This window comes from Vicugna pacos, chromosome 35, assembly GCF_048564905.1.
Source record: "Vicugna pacos chromosome 35, VicPac4, whole genome shotgun sequence".
NCBI classification, from domain to species: domain Eukaryota; kingdom Metazoa; phylum Chordata; class Mammalia; order Artiodactyla; family Camelidae; genus Vicugna; species Vicugna pacos.
This window is the reverse complement of record NC_133021.1, coordinates 26,623,848-26,646,548: the sequence shown is the minus strand read 5'-3', so window position 1 is coordinate 26,646,548 and position 22,701 is coordinate 26,623,848. Positions and strand designations below refer to the sequence as shown.

Here is a 22,701-nt window from a genome sequence, read left to right as displayed (position 1 = left end):
GCCAAATATTGAAGCTCACTTCTTCCCAGGGAGAGCAAGGCCTGCTCAGGCCAGCCAGACTGAGGGCCCGACCATGGGACACGCGGGAAGGTGGCCTGGGGAGGCTTTGCTCTTCAGCTGTGCCTTTTCTTAGGATCCAGGCAGGAATGAGGCCCATAATTTATTGCTTTCCATCCTGTGATGTGTTAGTGTGCTCGCCTGTGTACACACTAACTAACTGTGTTCTGTTGTTGAGTCCGTACCTGGGAAGAATGTCGTGGACTCCGTTCAGGTGCTTCTGTGGGTTGTCTCGCTGGCCCCTGTGGTTGTCACTAATGTATACACATTTCATTATTTGCCAATGGTGTAATAACCACTGCTGACCAACCAAAACAAACAAAAAAAAAGGCAGTAGGATGACCAACCATCTTGGTTTTCCCAGGACTGAAGGCTTTCCAGGGACATGGGACTTTCATAGCTAACAGTGGGACAGTACCTGGTAAACAGGGGCAACTGGTCCCCGTACCAGGAGAGGACCTGGGGCTCTTGCTTCCTGACAACACCTGTGGTTTGGCGAACTCCTGACTCCTGGATCACCAGGTATCTACCTCCCACCTTCTCATCTGTGGAGGAAGCAGACTTGGAGCTCAGAGCCCACCACGTCTGGTCTGTGGGAGACTCCTGAGGCCCTAGGACTTGGGGAAGCCAGACCACCCAAATCCTACATCCATGGAGCAGTGGACACTTTTCCACTCCTAGGGTTAGGCTGTTCGTAGCTCAGACCACTGCTCAGAGCACTAACCCTTTCTCATAATGCTCACAGTCCTGTGCCCCCTCCCCAGCTCTGAGGCCTGCCCCTAACCAGGTCCCCTGTCTCTTGACAAGTGGCTGACAGGTTGGGCCATTGTTGGTCCATCATTGAGAACTTGGCGTCCAAAGAGATGCCTTGTTCAGCCTGCTCGTCTCCCAAGGCCTCATGGGCCAAGCTCTGGGAAAAGGGTTTTCAAGGTGAGGAGGTCAAAACGATTTCTAGGGCTTCCAAGTTCAGCCCTGGACACTGGGGACAAGTGGGCCTGCAGTCCAGCCCAGGCTGTCCTAGCCCCACCCAACCTATGTCTTGGAGTGGGATTTCTCTTTGTTGAAGAAAGAGTGTACTTTTCTGACACTCACAGAGGCACTGTATGGCCAGAGCCTTGCAGCTCGCGTGTGGCCTGTGGGCCAGCAGCATGGGCATCCAGGGGAGCTCATTGGAAATGCAGAATCCCAGGCCCCACCCTAGCCCTCCAGAATCAGAACCTGCACTTCAAAAGATCGCCAGGTTATTCCTGCAAGCACTTTACTGTTTGAGAAGCAAGGGCCTGGTGGCGACCCTGGGGATGTCCTCAGAGTGGAGGGTGAAGGTTCTCAGCTCTCCCCCTGCAATGCCAGGGCTCTGAGTCTGTGCTCATCCCCCTCCCTAAACCAGCCCCCAGAGACCTTGGCCTCAGATCTCTTCAGAGGCTGCATGGCACTCCCAGTGAAGGGACTGACCCAGAGCCACAGGAGATGAGGGCTGGGTTTGCCCTGCCCTCTGGAGCCCTGACTTTCTGAGTAACCTCTGCATGCCAAGCCAGAGCCCACTGTGTGAGTGAGCCCTTAGCTTCAGTCTGCAATAAAGAACGCATTGGTTTCAAAAAAAAAATGAGGTATTTATAAAAGGCTGTATAAAAATTAGACACCTTGAATTTTATATCAGTCTACCCAGAAAAATCCATCTGTAGAATAAAAGTTTAATTGGTACATTTTTAAATGCAAATGCAGCTTTTCTCGGTTACTATGATCTAGCATAAAAGCCAGAGAACATTTCAAGAAGTAACTTTAAAACCCTAAGTGCATAACTTCCATATGAATGTAATAAAATTCAAAATTAAATTTTCATCAAGATAAGTAATATATATGAATGTATATATGAAGTATAAATTCTGTAAGTCTTATCTGATTGCCAGTGTCAGAAAACTAAGAAATACATTCCTAGCATGAACTGGGATCTCAACCCACAAGTACGTGTTCTCACACATACAGTATTGCTCAGAATTATCCATTAGTTGTGTGAATGAAGATAGAAAATAAATGTGTGCGTGTGCCATCTTTTCTAATAGGACGCTTGATTCAGTTTATGTAAAGGACTTTCTAAGACTACTTTTAAATTATTGCCGCTAAAAAAATTAAATGTCCACTTAACCCTGGACCCTCCATTTTTAGTTCTGATCAGACAACCTAGACCTTTTGAAATATCACGAGGATTTGCATCTTCCAAAAGAAGTTACTACTGGAAAAGACATGATGCAACAGCTAGTACCTCAGATGTTAGTTGTTAAATTCACATCAAAGGCATGGGCTTTGAAACCCTTAGGTTATGTGCTGCAAAAAGATGGCAGAGGGAGCAGACACTAAAGGATCTGGAAAGCAGGCTTCATGCTGCAGAGCACCAAAGACAGGAAACATCTGGGACTACCAATGCGTTGGAATGTACCTTGTCCATCGATCATGGCTGAAAGAAAATGTCATGGCAGGTAGTGGTGGTGGAGGGACGTCTCACTTAAGATTTGCTGCGATCTGGTGTGGCAAACGTTATCAATTCCATTTTTATGGGAGCATACAGGAATTTGGCACATTAAGTTCCAAAACTAATCAGTTGCATAACTGGACTTGCCCCCAAGTTATCTGATTTCCGTTTCAGTCAGAATTCTTTTATCATCTCCACACCCTGTTCATTCATGCCTTTACAGTATCACTATTTCTACAGTCGCTCCCTCATCGCTGAGCCATCCTGGTACTGTGCACACAGGAGATGCTCATTAAATGTTTGCCAATAAAGAGTATACACTGAGCCCCGTGTGTTTGGCACAGATCCCATTACTTGACATACAAAGCAGTGAACAAAGCAAAACCCTAATCTCACAGAATTCACATTATAGAGAGAGGAGGCATGAAACCTTATGAGCAAGTAATTATTTATTAGAGGATGATAAGTGCCTGCAAGAAAAATAAAACTGGACAAAGGGAGAGAGGGATGGAGAAGTACTACTGTAAATAAACAGAGAAAACTTCTCCAAGACGGCAGCATTGAGCAGAGGTCAGAGTGAAGTGGAGGAGTGAGCCATTCAGATATCTGGGGAAAGAGCATTGCAGGGATAGGAAACAGCAAGAACAAAGAGCCAGAGGCAGGGCCAGACTTGGTGTGTTGGAGGGAAAGTGAAGAGACCTGTGTGGTTGGAACACCAGGAGGGGGCCGAGGGTGACTGGAGATGATGTCGGACAGAAGGCTGGTTGGCAGGTCAGGAGGCACGTGGTAGGAGGTTTTACTCTGAGTGAGATGAGAAGTCATTGAGGAGCCTGCTAGCATCTCACTTCAAAAAGATCCCTTTGGTTGTCCTAGAGAACTGTGAAGGGCAGGAATGGTGGAAGCTGGGATTGGAGCCGGGAGCTTTCGGAAATGGTCTAGAGAAGCAGCTACTTGGGGAAAGAGGAGAGACTGGTGATGGAGGTGTGGAGAAGTGGTCCAGTATTTTAGATGTGGGACTGTTTCTACCTGAGCCAGTGAAAGAGTTTGATGGGTCATTCTGTCTACTTACTAGTTCAGAGCACAGGGATGATTCTTTAGAGGATGAGCTTATTTGTTTATTTATGTATTTATTTCCTGGTGGTCTGTGGGCATAATTAGGCTAGAAGAAGGAATTTCCCGGCACCACAGCATCAGAACAGCCAAGCTAAGGCTCCCTATTAAATAGATGCGAGGTTGGGCTTAGGGGGTTGGCGAGCCAAGCTTATTGAAAACCGACTTGATCTATTGCACGATTTAATTAAGAACTGGATTCTTACTTGATGGACTCATGGCTTTTCCATAATATCATCACAGAGGCAGGGGGTGGGGAGTCACTAAATCCTTTGACTTTAAGATGATCTGAGACAAAAATGGAGACGCTTCATCTGCGTGAGAACTCTCCGACTATCACGAGCGATTTTATTTCTAATACACAGAATCACTGCCTTTCTTCCCAAGCAATTATCTAAGTAGATATAAATGTGCTTCGAAACTGTCTCATTTTCCAGGCACCGTTACTGTAACTTTGTTTCTGCCACCCTGCAGCCCAGTGTGCAATTGTCTTTGTTTCAGGCAGGTTTCCTTTGAAGAAGAAAAGGAGTTTTTCCCTAGGTTTCCATTTCAAGAAAATTAAATTGAATTGGATTTTCAGGTACCATTAATTGATGTAGAGAGAATAGGAATCTGATGATTTGGCTCAAGGCTTTAAAAAAAAAATAGAAAAAGACTTCAGTGGGGAAGCCTCCAGGCCTAAAATGTCAGTCTTCTTGCTATTTCTGCAACAACATGAACAGTAAAGAAACAAAACAACCTGCCTGATCATTCCCCTGGAGGCTGCGTGTTTTAAACTGCCGTTTCTATGTTCCATGTTTCGAAAGTCCCAGAGATAGTTTATTTATAGCAAAAGTACATTTAAGAGACAGAAACACTGAACAATCTGGAAAAATACTTTTAAGTATGTTTCACTTCCCCCCCAATCTAAATTTTGGTTTCCAGTATCTGTCATGATGACACAGTGAAATCTTTATTTGATACCCTCATGCGCCATGTAGGCTTACTGGATAATTAAAAGGCTCTTCATGTGGGCAATGATGTTTTAGGTCAAGGGTGGGTTTTTCCATATTGAAAAAAAATATGAGTGTTGTTAATTTCATTTTTTAAAAATGTGCATTAAGATGCACACGTGTATCTAGAAAAGTTGTTATAAATGGCCCCGTCCTGTCTAAGAAGTCCATTCCCTAATCCAGGAAAACTGTGAACACGTTATGTTACAAAAAGGAAATTAAAGTTGTAGATGGACTTAAGTTTGCTAATCAGTTGGCTTCAAAACGGGGAGATTATTTTGGATTATCTGGGTGAGCCCCATGTAATCACACGTGTCCTTAAAAGTGGAAGAGGAGATGTCGCAATGGAAGGAAGGCACAGATGCAATGTTTGCTTTGAAGGTGGAGCAAGGGGACCCCAGCAAAGGAATGCAGGTGGCCTCTAAAAGCTGATAACATTCTCCCCTGGATTTCTGTAAAAGAGCATGGCTCCACCAGCCTCATCATTTTAACACAGTGAGTCAGACTTCTGTTCATATGGACTGTTTGATAACATACTTGTGTGTTTAAGCTGCTAAAGTTGTGGTAGTTCGTTACAGCAGCAACAGGACACTAATACACCAGCCCCACTGGCCACAGTGCATAAACAGACACCACTGGTGGGTAATTAGGGGAAAATGTCTAAATAAGCTCCTGAGAGAGGCAATAATGAAAAAAAAAATTGAGGAATACTGCCCTGGATGTTGGCAAGCAGGCTCTCCTGCTTGTATTTCATAAAATGGGGCTGAATCAATGTTTGGATGGGCCAATTTTACAGCATCAGGGTCTGTTGCTTTCTCTGGAGAAGATGAGAAAATTGGCACAAATAGTTATTCCTAAATAGGAAGAACTAAGAGAATATTCTTCAGGGAAAAGATGAAGGGAAACCAAAGAGCTTATGTGTAATAGAAACTTGAAAAGCACTGACGTGGTAGAGTGTCTGTATGTACATTTTTGATGGAAGAAAATATCTGAAGGTTTACAGTCCAAAATGTTAACAGTGGGTTCTCTGGGTGGTCATGCTCTCTGTTTTGTTGCTGTCTGTTTGTTATGACCTTCCTACAAGAATTATATATTACAGGAGGTTTTCACATATGGTGATAGTTGGTACCTAGATGGGGACCAAAATTTCATAATAACTAGTTAAAAAAAATCAGTTTGTATAAAATAAGTTACAAGAATATATTGTACACAGGGAAAATAGCCGGTCTTTTATAATAACTATAAATGGAGGAAATATAGCCAATAATTTATAATAAATATAAATGGAGCATAACCTTTAAAAATGGTGAATCACTATACTGTACAACTGTACCTAATATAATATTGTACATCATCTATATTTCAATTAAAAAAATCCTGTGAATTGAGTCTTCATCTTAAAAAGTAGGACAAGAATTATAAAATACATTTATTTCATATCATATATTGTTACAATTAAATTTATGTTGCAACTGAAACTACATTGTTAGAACTGTGTTCTTCAAGAATATAGAGTCTAGAAAATAAAAGTAGTGTTTTTTGTTTTTGAAATACTGAAAGGTCTACTCTAAATAGAAAAGAAGCAGGAAGCTATAGAAAAGAGAAAACTGTTACTGGAAATGAGTTGCATGAGAATAAACATGAAGACGTTAAAAAGGACATCAAAATCATAAAAGATAAGCGAGTTTCTTCTGTCTAGCACAGGGAACTATATTCAATTTCTTGTAGTAACCTATAATGAAAAAGGATATGAAAAGGAATATATGTATGTATATGCATGATTGAAACATGATGCTGCACATCAGAAATGGACACAATATTGTAAACAGACTGTACTTCAATAACATTAATAAATGAATAGAAATATTTGAAGGCTTCATCAGATTAGGTTTTGCCTAATCCTTATATAACCAAATTCTTCCCTTTTCAAAGAATACTTCTGTAGTCATTCTTGTGCATTTTTTCTCTCTTCCTCAATTTAATTGGTGAATTGTGCCAGATTCTCATCTGTCAGTGATTTGGCCTGCAGCTGAAAGAGGTCACCAACCTTCCTTTTCATCAGATTCACCACCACTCCTATCTTTTTAAACGAGATTTTCAATTTCATTTTGCATTGAATAATTAGATGTCTAAGAGTTAGGCATGGAGGGAAATTTGAGTGAGTGCTAATGTTATCATTGTTTAAGCTCATTAGTTAGTAATATTCTGATGAAATTTGTTTCTCTACGTAACTTCAAGTTGGCAGGAGCTTAGGTGATGAACACTTGGAGAATTAGACCACCCTGTGTGGGAACAATGTTTGCGCTATTTTATCACACACACAGACACAGACACTCTCACACCTATTTTCCGCTCCTCAGAGGAAAAGCCCACATTCAAGGCGAGGCCACCTTTGACAAAATAAACTTGGGGTGACTAACGAAAATGCTCTCCAGTGTCAACACGGACTCAGCTGTCATTAGGCTGAGTGTTCTTAGAAGGATCGTGTTATGTTGCTCTTTTCCCTGTGGTCCTTTAAAGAAGCTCTCTTTCCCTGCATTAAACTCACAGAGTCAGTCAGTCACTCCCTCGTGAGAGGTTAAGCGGATGGTGGGGAAATCCCGCCAATATTTCCAGTCATGACACCAATGAAAAGACGGTCTTGACTGCCAAGATGATGAAAACAAATGCCTGGTCCTCCTGGTCTGCCTGGTCCAGAGAGCAACGCTGGTGCAGAGAATCTTCATCTGTGAGGGAGATGGAGGTGATGGCTCCCAGCTCTGCAGGCTGCCATGGAGCAGGAGAGGATGCCCTCCTTCCTACTGAAGAGATGCTGGGCTGTCATGGAGAAGCCCAGCAATGTCATGGCCAAGATGACCTTGAACCTTGACCAATTCTTGAGAGATCTGGGGCTTTGGGTGAGTAACTTACCCTCCCTGAGTCTATACTCCGTTAGGTGTAAAGCAGGAAGTATGGTTCCTCCTCCCACAGAATGTGGGCATGTAGTCTGATTTGGTATAATGCATTGAAATTAAAAATTCACTTCCTTTTGACTCTTGCTCTTCCATAATTTTATCATAAAAGTGTGATATGTCGTGTGTGCTTGTATGTGTTTTAAATGTCTAACAGTTGGGGACTAATTTTTCAAATGTACAGCATTCAAATAACAGACATTATGCAACTATTTTTAAAAGAATGTATTGATATAAAATGTCTAAAATAGATAAAATGAAAAAAGCTGGTTATTCAGCAAAACATATAGTGTCAACCCACTAATATATATATATATATATATATATATATATATATGCACACATTTTTATATACATTTTCCACACACAAATACACATTTATTTGTGTACAAAAGATCTGAAGGGATGCCCAATATAGCTACAATCTGCCCTGCCCGCTGCCTCCCAAGTCCCTGTATTTCAAGTGGGTTGGAAATATTAGTTAACTTCAAGCCTGGTACAAGCCAACTATAGTCCAATGATGTAAGAATTCAGGGATTCTATACAGAAATTCACACATTTACAGATGATGTAATACTTGTATTAAGAAAGTCAGAGTCATAATTCCCAATTCTTAGAGTTCCCCGTAGTCCTGGATACCTGGATCAGCCAATTACCCCACAAATAGTAAAAGCTATAGCCTAAATTTGCCTAAATGAAAATCCAATACACTCAGGAGGAAGTCTCAGGGAAATACATGTGCAGTGGGAAATGCCCCCAACCACTGAGAAAGCAGAATGGTCGCTTCTCTCCTTCATTTAATTATTAGGGATAAGCTTTACCTATGGGAAGTAAGGACCAAGTTTATTAATATATTTCAAACTTTTCACTTGACTTCTCAATGGGGAAGAAGAAGTATTGTACCTAAATTCTGGAGTTTATTACCCTGCCATTGTTTATGGCTTTTGCTACTCCAAGTCTCAGCAGTTGCAATGCATCTGAATATATTCTGAAGGTGTGTTTACTTTGGTGACAGCTTATCTAAGGTTTATTCTTAAATTGGCCTCCCTGATAGTGGAAAAACATTGATATTTAAATGATCTCCTTATTTTGATTACAGTTTTGATGGACTGAACATGAACGTGGGAGAGATTGGACTAGTTTAGCTGTGAAGGGTGATGAAGTATATATTTTCTCATGATTTTAAAAGAGGTTTTTGACTATTTTGGAGGCATTTTATATATATATATATATATATATATATATATATGTAAACATATATATATGATATCACTTCATACCACAGAGAGTTGGCAAGGATATGGAAAACTTGGACCCTCATACATCGCAGGTGGGACTGTAAATGGTGTAGACATCTTTGGAAAACACTTTGGCAGTTTCTTAGACTGTTGCACGTAGACTTACCTTACAACCCAGCCATTCCACTCCTAGCTGTTTACCCACGAGAAATGAAAGCTTATATCCACATAAAAGCCTGTACATGAATGTTTATAGCAGCGTTATTTGTAATAGCCAAAAAAAGGAAACAACCTAAATTCCCATCAGTTGGTAAATGGATGAAACTAACATTATATATGTATCTTCACAGTGGAATCCTGTTGGTTGATAACAAGGAAGGAAATATTGATACAGACTGCAACACGGATGAACCTTGAAACATTATGCTAAGTGAAAGAAGCCAGTCATAAAAGACCACATGCTGCATGAACCCATGTATGTGAGATGTCCAGAATAGGTAACCGTGTAGGCAGGAAACAGAGGCGTGAGGCTGGGGGATAGGGATCCAAATGGGGAATGACTGCTAATTGGTAAATGTTTCTTTTGTGGGGGGTGATGAAAATGTTCTAACTCAGATTACTAAAAGCCATTAAATGATAAACATCACATAAATGAATTTTATGATATGTAAATAATACCTCAATAAAGCTGTTAAAAAAAAAAAACATAGGAAGGTTACCAGTGTGCAGAAAACACCAGCAGGATGTCAAGAATATGATCGTTGGGGAGGTGTTGACTAGGTATGCAACAACCAAGGGGTCTTGTGTGTAAAATCTTACATACAAAGTCTTTATTTTAACAGGATGTGCATATAGAGGAATATGTCATCTTTAACTGGAGAACGTTTCAGTGCTGAGTTTTCTTTGAAATAGTGTATCTAGGTGAGAGTGCTGTTGGAACGCTCACCGTGAAAGATTGCCCTTCAGACTTATTTTTCCCTCAGAACAAGTCGAGTTGTTTCCTTCTCCTTTTTTAAAACAACCATAAATAAATGGAAAATGTTGACATACTGTATAACACAGTTTTTTTTTCCTTTAGAGACTGAAGAAAATGTTTTAGATTTTATTCCTGGTGGAATTCACAAACAAGAAACATAACAAGAAAAACCTGTCCAACCTTACCCACTCTTTTTAATTTTCTCTGAAAGGTGACTAAGATGGACCAACTCTGATTTCTGTTTTTCAATCTACCCAAGGGCAGTGGTCCTCATGAGCAAGAATAAGGCTTGCAAAGCTAAGAGGAATGAATGAAGTTCAAGGTCACCTCACTAGGGCATGAAATGCTCACAAGGTACCCAGTTGACCATATTTAGGAGCCAGATGTCAATGGTGTGAAACAATACATCTCAGCATTCAGCTTTCACTGGCACTGACCCCTTTCCTAAAAGTTCTGTTAATGAATGATTACAGAACACCGGAGTGTGGGTGGGGAGGAAGGGGAGAGTTGAACCTTTGTTTTAATCACTGTGATGGCAGAAATAGTGCTTCAGAAACCTTCACAGCAAACTGATCTTTTCAAATCCAAAATAGCATTAATTATTAATCCAATCATCAATTCCAATGGGCAGAGAACACCAGAAGGCAAAGAACACGTGGACGTTGGTTACCTCCTCCTACTCTTTAACATCTTTATTGAGGTAAATTTACATAACATAAAATTCATTCATTTTAAGTATATAGGTATTGAGGTAGAATTTACATATCATAAAATTCATTTGTTTTAAGTATACAATTATGTATGCAAAGTATACAAAGAGTTTTAGTAAATTTATAGAATTCAATTCAATTTTCTCTACAGAGAACATGGTTAGAATTGAAAAGCTGAAAGAAATTCAAGCAAGGATTTGTAGAACGTGCAAAGACCTTTTATTAGTAAGGCATACTGAGTTCAAGAACTTCTTAAACTTTAAAAAATTATCTATGTTAAAAATGTTACCCCCTTTAAGGATATGTTCTTTATTTTTTGTAAAATTGAGGGATACTCTTATTGCTATTTCAGGGATTTTACCAGAAATTACGGTAGGTTATTTTGGTACCATCTATCTCTATGTTTGCCTTTAAAAATAAAAATGTATGCTGCGTGAATTCTTAAAACACTTTAAAAATTGAACTGTTTGAATTCTGCCTTAAAAATAATTGAAACAAAGAATAAACTCTTGAGGGGTATTGAGGGAGTTGGCTGCTTCTAATAATCATGTCTTCCTTTCAAACAAAAAAGAAAAACAGATTCATAGAGCAACGAAGCAAAATTGTGTGCCAAAATGGTCATTATTCCCATAAAATGATAATAAAGGAAACTGTGGTTGAAAAAAGGGAACAAACAGGTTCTGTTTTTCTTGATCTGTATTGACTGGGTGTGGAATGGAATGTGTGTTTCTCCCCAATTCCCCGGTTACCTGCTTCGTTAAAGGAAAAAGCCTGTTTTTCTGCTCCCACCCTCAGCTACCTCACAGAGCAAAAATGCATTCCACCCAAACAGGGCAACACCAGGTCGAGACAATAAATGTTCAAGTTGGCTGTAAACACAGCGTATCCAGCCACGGACCCCGCGTGTAACTGATGATGATGGCGAAGTGTCTGAGCCAACAAGGCAATCGTCAAGGTTTTTTCGTTTCAAGGTTGTCTATGGTGGCCAAAAGTATTACAAAGTTATGCTAATATTCCAAGTGGCTTTAGATAATTATTAAAGTAATGAAAGGGAAATTAGTCCTAAACTGCAATGAACCAACCCGACAATGACCAAATTGTCTAGCCAGCCACATAGTGTCATGTTAAACCGTGGGTAGTCTATGTAGATACGGTTTTATTCATTCATCCATTTACTCAGTTAGCCAACTGATATTTACTAAATTTTTATATGGACTTCGTAGAGTTTACATAGAGTGAATCCTTTTATTTCGCCCAACATATGATGGCCACAGAATTTCTTCTGGACAACTTTACTTTCTCTTATAGTAGCATATATTTAGTAATTGTAAATTGCAAGTAAAGAAAATCCACTGAGTTACGCTACAGTTCATAGCCAAATATGTCTATCGATCAGATTTCATCCAAATCAGACACATTTTCTCCACCACGATTTCCCCCCAAGAGACATATCATTATTTCAGTCCACTTCAAGCAGCCCTCCCTTTTAGAATAGATATACTTTTCCAGCTGTTCACAGACATGAGGTTTATACCAGCTGGGAAGAAAGAATTTTTGGTTTCTGTCTAACTTATCTGGATTTGATAAGTGAAATGAAACAAGCAAAAGCTCCTTCAAGGATCCTAAGGAGGAAAACCTGAAATGAGGTGATGAGATGTGTGGCAGAGTCTCTTGCTCAGTCCGTGGACCTTCAGAGCAGAGCTGCTCTCCCCTTGCTCAAAAGCCACCTGGCCATTCACCTTGAGGCACAGTTATCTCTATGAGGAAAATGCATAATATTCACCCAGCACCAAAGTATGAGACACATGCCTCTGGGTGACTGATGGCTTCAGTGTCAGGATCTCTTTTATCAGTGAGAAGAAGCAGTTTGTACTGGAATTGCATGCAGTCAGAAAGGTGAAACCAAGTACATGCCAGTGCTCCACCCAAGGTCGTGGACTCAGCCCATGTGTAGCTCAAGTTCATCAGTCCTTAACTTACTATTGAAACTACTACGTTCCATCATCTGCATGGAAAGCCTCATACTGAGTTTCTGGGGAAATGTTGCCTTTTCCAGGTGGTACTCTTTGTAGTTTTACAGAGATATAAAAAGTCATGTTACAGTATTTTTTATTGGATTTTATAGTATTTTTGTAACTTTTTCATAGCCGCAGGCCTATGAAAACATTCTGTGGATTTGGATTTCATTGATGAAAACATTGATATCCTTATAACAAACACAGTAACAGGCATGCTTTATTATACACCATTCTTCGCTTTTACTATAATGCACCTCCACAAAGCGTACCAAATGTACTAATGTTTTTGGAAATCCATTGTTTTTTCTGTTCAACATTGCATGGAATATAAACAAAATGCAGTTCCCAGTTAAACAGGCTTCATTAATGAAGGTGACATACTAACATTAAAGTCAAATCTCTGCTCCTCAAGACCCACCAAACTGTTCAAACTAGCCCAAAATCAGAATTCTTGTTGTTGTTGTTGTTGAAAAAGATAAGCCCCTAAAACAAAATGAGCCCCTGCTTTGATCCTAGCATCCTGCGTGCTTTCCTAGGGCCATGTCCTCTGCATGGAAAACTTCAGCCCTGTTGTGGCATTTGGGTAATATCCTAGTGAGATGTGTTTCATTTGTCTGTCACTTTTGGGTTAGGAGCAAAAGATCAGGTTGAAAGCACTTTTCCCATTTCCTATTCACCCTTCCATCCTCTCACCTGCCCCTCCTAATGCTCACTCAATCCCAGAAAACAAAAACAAAACCAAAAACCTTTCCAAGCAGATGCACATTTCTGGAAACCATGCAAAATAGCAACAATTCTGGGTTGAAACTTTCCACATATTATCTACTTACTGTCCTCTCCCTCTCCCTTTCAAAAGATGTGCTTCCAAGATGCCTGGTGTGAAACTGTGAAGACTAAGCATTAGAGGTTATATCGCTTCATTTGTAACCCACCAATGAGAAGCCAGTCTCCGTGAATGTCGCTGCATGCCTGTGACCTCACCACATACTAGAAAAGGAAGCCCGTTCACAAAAGGACAAAATGCCTGTGGGGACTCATTGTCAAGTTGCTGTCCAGAGCATCTGAGTTGCTGTGGCTGACTTAGGTCACGTTAACGAGATGAAGACTTTCACAGGGAAAAGAATTCTGAAAATAAGATAGAGATATTTTGTTTAAAATGTACTGGACTTACAGAAACAGGCTTTCTTCCTCCCTTCCTTCCTTTCTTTTCTTCTTTGTTGCAAAGATGCAGCTTTATTTATTGAGTACAATCAATTGCTCTAAGAGCCCGTTGGATTTCAGTACAATAACGGAACACACTAAACATGCTCTCAGCAGCAGTGGACGACTGTGGATACTCAAAATAAGTCAAATTTAAACAAGAGCAAGTCAGGACTTAAAACTTCTCTGAGTTTCACAAAGCAGAAGTGGAAGCTACAAATTCCCTTAATAGCAACTACTGTTAATTGTAGCTGAAAAAGTTAGGATGAGAAGCTAAGAAGGACCTGGACACTGATCCAAGACTGATGTCCTTGTGATCCCAGTTTACAAATCATTGCATCTTCGTTTTGTGACTAGGAGCCTTCAAACCTTTTTTCCCCAGGAGAGGACAATAAAGTCATTTGGTAAAGCAAAGGACATATGATGATAAACTTCTAAGACATTTATGTCCTCACTCAATTTCACCCACTTGAGTGAGATGCAGAGTCATCTCAATGAGTACAAAGTCATTACGTAAAGCTGAGAAGGAATTAAACATCTAGGAATTTCAAAATACAATGCAGACCAGTAAAGGAAGGTCCATAAATTGTGAGCAATGTCACGACACACTTGCTCATGGCCAATGAACGAGCATTAAATACGATGACTTCACAGATTTTGGCGACAAGATCCGATAGAGGGAAATTATTGTCATTCCACTCATATTTTCCATGTGACAGTTTATTTCAGTACTTACAAATAGAAAATTATTACTAGAGTGATCTAAAGATGTGAGCTCAAAGGAGAAAAGGAATATTTTGGAATTTGTGGAGGTCACCACTGCTGTGGAAGATGGTTAAAAGATGCTTCATTAATAGTCTTCATGTGTCAACACCAAGCAAGAGACACATAGACAAAAAAAAAAAAAAGAGACACATAGACACAAAGTGGCGCCATCTTGAGAAACTTCAGATGGGAGCAGGGCCACCGTCCAAGGATGGTTGGTTCCCTTGATACAGCACTGTGCTAGAGACATTGTAATACTGAGGACCATTTAACACTTTCATTTTGAAAATCGTATGGCAAAGGTCTAATACAAGCCAATATGAGCCGTCTGCTTATTTCCCTTTTATTGTGGGTATCTTGCAATCTACTTCTCAGTAATTATGATCTCAGTGCCTTTGCAGCCTCATGCGTTTTGTGCCATTAATACATCTATTAGAATTGGGTCCTAACAAGTTCCACTGTTACAGTATATTGGTTTACTGTGTGGGTTTCTGCATGGAATACTGTACCTTTAAAAATAGTAGCTAGAAAACTCATGGGAAAAGCACAGAATAATAAGTGCTCTTTTAGCACACTGGGTTGTTCTTACATATTTCCTTTTCCTTCTTTGAGAAGGAATGGACCCCCAGTTCATAGGAAATTTGAATGAGGCACCCTGGTTCATTTCCAGCTAGATGGGAAGGGGACAAAATTATAGGATAAGATAATAAACTGACCTCAAAAAACATCCTCAAGCTAAATTATTAACAGTCCACAAATATACAAAACTGAATAAATGTCCACATTATTGTTTCAAAAGGGATGCAGTGATGCAAACTTATGAAGACTTCTTTCTAGAAATATGGCTTAAGCAAGAATCTTGTAAATATTAGGTGATTCAGTACATCATTTGAAAACCATTTTAGTCTAATCAGACCTGAATTGATCACACTGGACAGTAAATAAATATTCAAAGCAAAATTACTACATAAGTATCAAGAACTTTATTCTGTCATAGTTGACTGAACAGCATCAGATAAATGTTAAACTAAAGGAAGAAAATAACAATTAAATGTAATCATTCTCCCATGACTGATCATTTGAAGTTTTATGATATTTACTATAATCTTTTCTGATACTGTTAAACATAGTTTTTTAGGTCTTAGAATTTCCTCTAGAGCCTGAATGTCTCCAGTTTTGTTTGTTTATTTGTTTGTTTATTTATTTGTTCTGTTTTACTTTTTTTTTTTTCACTCTAGAGCAATGGGTTCTTACTAACGTGTTACTGTGATTCTGTGACTCGGTGAAATTTTTCCTTCTGTCATGCTGTGAGGTGTAGCATCCACAGCAAAGACTCATCACTGAGATCTTCCACAAAGAGCAGCAAGGAAACAGCCCCAAACAAGGCTGCAGGGCTGATGTGAGAAATGTCTCATTCAAATGCGATTTCCCACATGACACAGCACCAGAAAGGTTCCACTGGACCATTGAAACAGGAAACGGTTCTGTGAATAGAACTGCCAGGGCACAAGCAAGATGTCTCGAGAAAATAGGTTTATTCTTGTTAGGAGGAAGATAATCCTCTTTGCTGGACTTCAAATATGGGATATTTCTCAGAGAGGGATAAAGTTCTAACAGATACTCGTTAGCACAAAATATACCCTGACATGTAGAATTTCATTGCTTCAGAGGAGGAGAAAGAATTCAAAGAACACCTACAACTTCCCACCTGTAACTTTCCTTTAACTCATGACACTCTTCCCTTTTTGTATTAAACATTTAAAAATTTGTTCATAGTGGGAGAGCACGTGCTTAGCATGCACGAGGCCATGGGTGCAATCCCCAATACCTCCATCATCATCATCATCAACCTAACTACCTCCCCCACAAAACAAAAACAAAAACACAAACAAATCTTATTTATAAACTTTGTTATCCTGTCCTTCGGAATAATCACTGATATTACTTTTTGTGAATCCTCCCTTTTTAGTAACAGTGGGTACTGCATCATTGGACTTATTTGCATAGTTTCATGAAAAGGCAATTAGCTGTCTTATCAGTCTTGAACCCCAATATCCCAGAATAGAGGAATCTGAAAGCATCAACAAAACACAAAGAGTTAATCATCTTCATAAAATTGAAAAATGTCCCTCCAACTGTCCCCTTGAAGTTAGGTGACAGAAACTGCGGTCTCTTTCAAAAGTCATACCCCAGAGTAACCCATTTCTGTTTGAGTCCATGACATGCTTCTCTCAGACCTTTCCACGCGCTAGTGTGAAGACTACAGTATAGTTATCAGATGCTGTTCATTTAGCTGTTAACCATGTAAATCCTCCAAGTTCCTTTTGGGGAAAAAATGTATTCTTGAAAATGACAGAGTTCTCATATCATATTATTTTATATAAAGACAGTATCTACAATTTATGTAGCAGTCATCAAGCTACGTTTTTCATTTAATTTTCACTGGGTTGCCATGAGATTGGTATTCTGGTAATCCCCATTTTATAGCGAAGGATACTGAAGTCGAGAAATGGTAAATATCCCGCCCTAGAACAAGTAGCCAGCAAATAACAAAGCCAGCAAATTCAGAAAACAAATTTGAAACTAGATCTATCTAATTCATAACTATTATAAATCCAGCTGCCACAAGAATGTCAGTCCACAATGTTTTATTTTTTTACTTTAGGTTATATAGGGTTGAACCTGATTGTTACCAGCAAAATTATCTTTTCAGAGTGTTATTCTGAGTAAAACACTCCTTTAAGATGTCTCCAGGGTTTCTCCTTCTAGATTTACCTTCTCCTGAAATCAAACAATTGGGAAAAAACTAGACAAAACATGTGAAAAAATGGCTTTAAGACACTGGGTATCAGGCATGAAGAAGTGTTCCTGAGATCTGGGAAATGGATGGGATGGGCTTCCCTCCCTGCTTGGAGAGGACTCCGGGCTGTTAGTGCAAGGGAGGAGGTTGTGTCCCTCGAAGGGACTAAGCTTGGAGTCTGAAGAGGTAAAGAAGGCAAGACTTCACAAGGCAGAGGACCAGAGAGAAGCCTGCACAACAAGAGAATTCAAATCTACAGAACTTCCTGTTGGGATATTTAGCAAAACTGTAATATTAGGAAGCCACCCAAGGCTAGAGAAAGAACCACCAGAAAGACTACAGGCAGGACTCCTCTGGGCAGAGCACAGAGATGGAAATAGGGCTCACACTCGTTGGACAAAAGGAAGGATATTCAGGGGAGTCTTGCACAGTGCTGGAATGAAGTCAACCTCAGACTAAAAGCTGCCGTGGCCCCACCTTCCTTTCAAATGTGGTCACACTTAGGATCTGCCATGTGCATCTGTGTGATGGCTGCCTGCAGTAGACACGTGAGGCTGATCAAAAATCATTGCTTTGTACAGGCGCAGAATCTCATTTTGGCTATCGTGGGACCTGAGAGATGGCAGACATGGATTGATTAACTCAGAAATGAAATGATGTAGCAGAGCAGAAAGCTAAAAGGAAGCTTTTCCATGTGACTTATTTCTGGAATAAAGTGGGGCATAAACAGTAAAATTTTCCTCTGTTGTGTGCCAGGAGGATTCTCCCATAATCCTCAGTTTCTCGGTGTGGTTATTTCTCTCTTGACTTTCCTCTTAGGTTTCTGTATTTGTATCCTAAAGGAGCAGGGATGTGATTTGTGACACAGTTCTGAGATGAAAGAAGGTTCTCACCTGCAAGATATTTGGCCCTTACCTACACTGTCCTCTCAACCACATGCAGCATCTCCAGTGAGGAGCTCTATTAAGACTAACAAGAAAGTTGACTACAAGCTTCACGCAGAAAATATTCTACCATCATAATCTGCTGGTCACACATCCAATGTGTGCTCAAATTACGGATGGTTCCATGGTCACTGGGTAGATAAACTGGACCCAAATTTGGTAAGACAACCCAAGAGGTCACTTCACAGAAACAAAACACTTGAGAATCTAATCTGGGTTATACACTTTCTTCTTAAGGTAACACCAGAGGTGCCAAGAGATGGAGGAAAAATTGTCCTAGTTTTGAACCTCCCCAACTGCTAAAGGAGGGGTCCTGGTGACACTGAGATGAACTGGCAGCTCTATAGCCATTTGCCAATGCAAGTTACTATTTTCAATAGTCTTTCTTCAAAGGAAGGAAGCCTGTTGTGTCTTGTGGGGTCCCTTTGCTTTTGGCTTTACTTCATGCTTTAAAAATGCCTCTACTGTTTGGTGTGTAAAATAAGGGATGGTGAGTTATGAGAGTTTCAGGTGTAATAAACCTCTATGTCACAACCACATTACTAGCATCTACTTACTGGCACTGCAAACACCACGGTCCTGCACAGAGTTCCAACATCACCGTCATCAGCAGGGCTTAAACTAATAGAACGCACCATGAACAATAGTAAACAGTGATTCCATCCTCTGTTGATTAGAGAAGGAAACATTGTTAAATGAGCTATAACCAGTGCAATCATTCTTGCACACCATTCTTGCAGCAAGATGGACTCTTTCAAAGTTTTCAAATTCTGTGATCTTTCTTCACATGCCCATCCAGCCTGCCCACGCATAACAGTCAATCATCTTGTACTTGGAGGAGTTCCCTGGAATAGTTTGCTTTTTTTCTTTTTTGCACCAGATGCACGCAAATGGTGTTGCTTCCATTGTCTTCAAAGCAGGTACTTCAGGATTTTTACCTAACCAGTTTTCCCCATATGCCCAACAGAATGGCTTTCTCATAAGACATCACATAGCACTCAGTTCTCAAGATAATATGTGAGAGTGTCCGCGTAGCAATGGCAAGATTAGGGGAGCCGGACTTCTTAAGCGTTCGTTACTGATTACCCATGTGATAACGCATGGGTCTTGAGACTTCAAAGACACACACATATACCCTGCTCTCTTGGGTTCTCCACATAGCTTAAGAATTCATCATATATCCAAGCTCCTGCAGCCTGAGATCCACACGTCTGACTTCTAAATGAAACATTTTCTGACACTGTACTGCCATTCAAAGCTTTGGACATTTTTACCCCAAGGAATTTTATCTTGGGAGAAGTGGGGTTACAGGAATATTGATGAAGCATCCAAAGGTGTCTTCATAGAAATGAGTTTCCTTCTGAGATATTCCAGAGGCACATCAAAAGGAAAAACCAGTCACCTCTCATGGACACAGTCAACTTTGAACCATTTCTCTTTTAAGCTGGCTGATACCAGATATTAATTTTACTGTTCAAAACACACAGTTTCTTCTTGTTAATTGCTTTTCTTAGTGAGCAGTTTCCAAATTTATAAAGTTTTTCATAATAGTAACCAAAGCCTTTGGGAAATTTCAATAAAGTTTGGAAAGATACTGCAATAAAAGAAAAAAAAAAACCACATAGTTTCCATCACTCCATTTAGAATTTTATGTTGTCATAAATAAAAGTGACCACTGAGAAACATTTTAGTTTTCTGGAATAAAAGGTCATCTATCATACTTTTTAAAAGTTAGTAAGACATAGAAAAATAATTACCCATAATTTTATTACCCAAAGGAAATTATTTATGACATTTAAGTATAGTTTTCTAGTCTGTTTCCTATGAAATTTTAAAAGACTCTGATCATACGGTATATACAATTTGCATCATGCTTTCTTGAATGTAACATTATATCATGTGTTTTTTCATGTCATTAAAAAATTCTTTAGAGGGGAGGGTATAGCTCAGTGGTAGAGCATGCACTTGGCATGCACAAGGTCCTAGGTTCGATGACCAGTGCCTCCATTAAAGAAATAAATTAATTAAATAAACCTAATTGCCTCCCCCATAAAAAATTAAAAATTGAAAAAAATTTTTTTAATCCTTCAAAAAGACTACATGTGATTCCATTAACAGATGCTTCATAATTCATTAATCACATTCCTATTGTTGGACATTTAGATTATTCATAATTTTCTCAATTATTATTAATCTTTAGTTAACATCTTTAGATGTAAAACCATGCCAGAGTCCCAAATTAATTCCTTATGAAATATAAATTTGTGAAATTTTAATTATGAGGTTAAAGTTGCAATCTTTAAAGCTCTTCACACATTTTGCCAAATTGCTTTTCAGCAAAAAATACACCAGTTTAAACTCTCTCGAGCTGGGTTTGAGAATAAGCACATCACTTTCTACCATTTACATTAGGTCATCTCATTTTTAAACATATTTGCTAATTTGATGAGTGAAAAGAATATCTGTCCAAAAGATATCTGTTTTCTGAGCATTGCTCTATGGATTCAAAGCAACTCAGTAGAAGTTCCAATAGAATTTTTTCACGGCACTTGAGAAATGTATTCTTGAATGTGTATGAAAGAATAAAGAGCAAAGTGGAGCCTGAATATTTTAGAAGAAGAAAGATAACAAAGGCTAATTCTTCTTTGTTTGATAACAGCCCTTGTTTTGAAGCTCAAGTAATGAAAGCGATGTGGGAGCAACGTGGAGACAGACAAACTGACCAGCGTCACACGCAGCGTAGCAATAGACCCATTAAGACACAGAAATTGACTCATGATAGCGATGCAGGGCAGATCAGTGGGGAAAGAAGATACTTTTCACTTAGAGGAGCTAGATAAATAATTACACATACTTACATAATAAAACAGGATTCTATTTCTTCCCAAACAGAAAAATCAGTTCCAGAAAAATTAGGACTTAAATGACAAATATGAACCTTTGAAATGTTTTAGTTTTATTGGCAAATATCTTGCTGATCTTGGGAAGAATATAGAGTTTTCAAAACAAGACTCCAAGAGCATTAGCTAGCCATAAGGCACTCATGAAAAAAGAATGATGACTCTAAGTCCATTCAAATTAAAATCTTCTGTTCTATAAGATCTAATCATGTTACTTTGAGCAAATGATTTCACTTCTCTGTGCCTCGGTTTGTTTCTTGTAAAACGGGATAATAATGATATCTATTTCATTGGATTGTTCGAGAATTAAGAGTTCTGAGAGTCAGGCGGATGCCTTCGGCGCGTCCGGTGCAGGGGGCTGAGGGCCGTGGTGGCTGCCAGCGTGGGGCTGAGCGAGGGGCCGGCGGGCTCCGCCCGGAGAGAGCGTTTCCTCCGCCCGCCGAGCCCCGCTCCCGCGGCGCCGGGGTCTCGGCGGCGGCGGCTCCCGGGGAGCGGGGCCGTGCGGGCCGCAAACCTGGAGCGCGCCGGCTGGACCGAGGCCGGTAGACATCTACAGGCACTGCCATGTGAGAGTACCTGAGGCGCTCCTGAACGACCCGTTGTGGCCAGGACCAGTGACCCTGGTGATGGCGCGCTCAGAGGAGCTCAACAAGGACCTGAACCCCTTCACTCCTCTTGTAGGCATCCGGATCCCCGATCATGCCTTCATGCAGGACTTGGCCCAGGTATTTGGGGGACCGCTTGCTCTCACCAGCGCCAGACTCAGCTCCCAGGCCAGCTCTCTGAAGGTCAAGGAATTCCAAGATCTCTGGCCTCACTTCTCTTTGGTCATTGATGGGGGACCAATTGGGGATGGCCAGAGCCCTAAATGCCGACTAGGCTCAACTGTGGTTGACTTGTCTGTACCTGGAAAGTTTGGCATCATTCGTCCTGGTTATGCCCTTGAGAGCATTACAGCCATCCTCCAGAAGTACGGGCAGCTGCCCGACCTGGATCCTGCTCCTGAAACTCCTGAGGAGTGAGGGCACAAGGACTGGTGCTGGACACTATGTGTCTGTCTCCTGGTGGCTGGCAAGGCCTCATTTGCAGAGGCCACTGTGGCTGCAGTGTTACTAGTCTGACTTTTCAAGGCAAAGTTTCTTTCCCAACACTGTAGACCTGGCTTCTGATGCTGCTGGTTAAGCCTCACACCTTGGCTGGAGAAGTTTTATGTATTATCTGTAATTTCATGTATCAGCCAAAAGCTGAATAGACTTGAAGAACATTCCTAGGAGGGCCTTGTTTCGATAAGTTTCTTCTTCAGATTTTTGAAAAATAAATAACAAATTTGGAGTTTAAAAAAAAAAGAGTTCTGACAATCATAACATTCAGAACATTTACTAAGAACATTTATTTGACATTTAATAAGCACTCAATAATTATTACCCCATTTTTATTGTCATGTGGAAGGTTGGCATGCTTTCTATAGTGAAATAAAATTATCTCTATTATTTTCTTTGTGATTTTATAGGTTGACTGTAAAGTTGTCCCCATCTAGTCCCCACTGAGAAGTAAGACGCCCATGAAAAAAATG

At 40.1% G+C, this 22,701-nt stretch overlaps 1 pseudogene; it reads left to right on the top strand.

Annotated features, from left to right (window-relative positions):
* Positions 1-18,159: 18,159 nt before the first annotated feature.
* Positions 18,160-22,150, top strand: LOC140691414 (threonylcarbamoyl-AMP synthase pseudogene; annotated as a pseudogene).
* Positions 22,151-22,701: the final 551 nt, after the last annotated feature.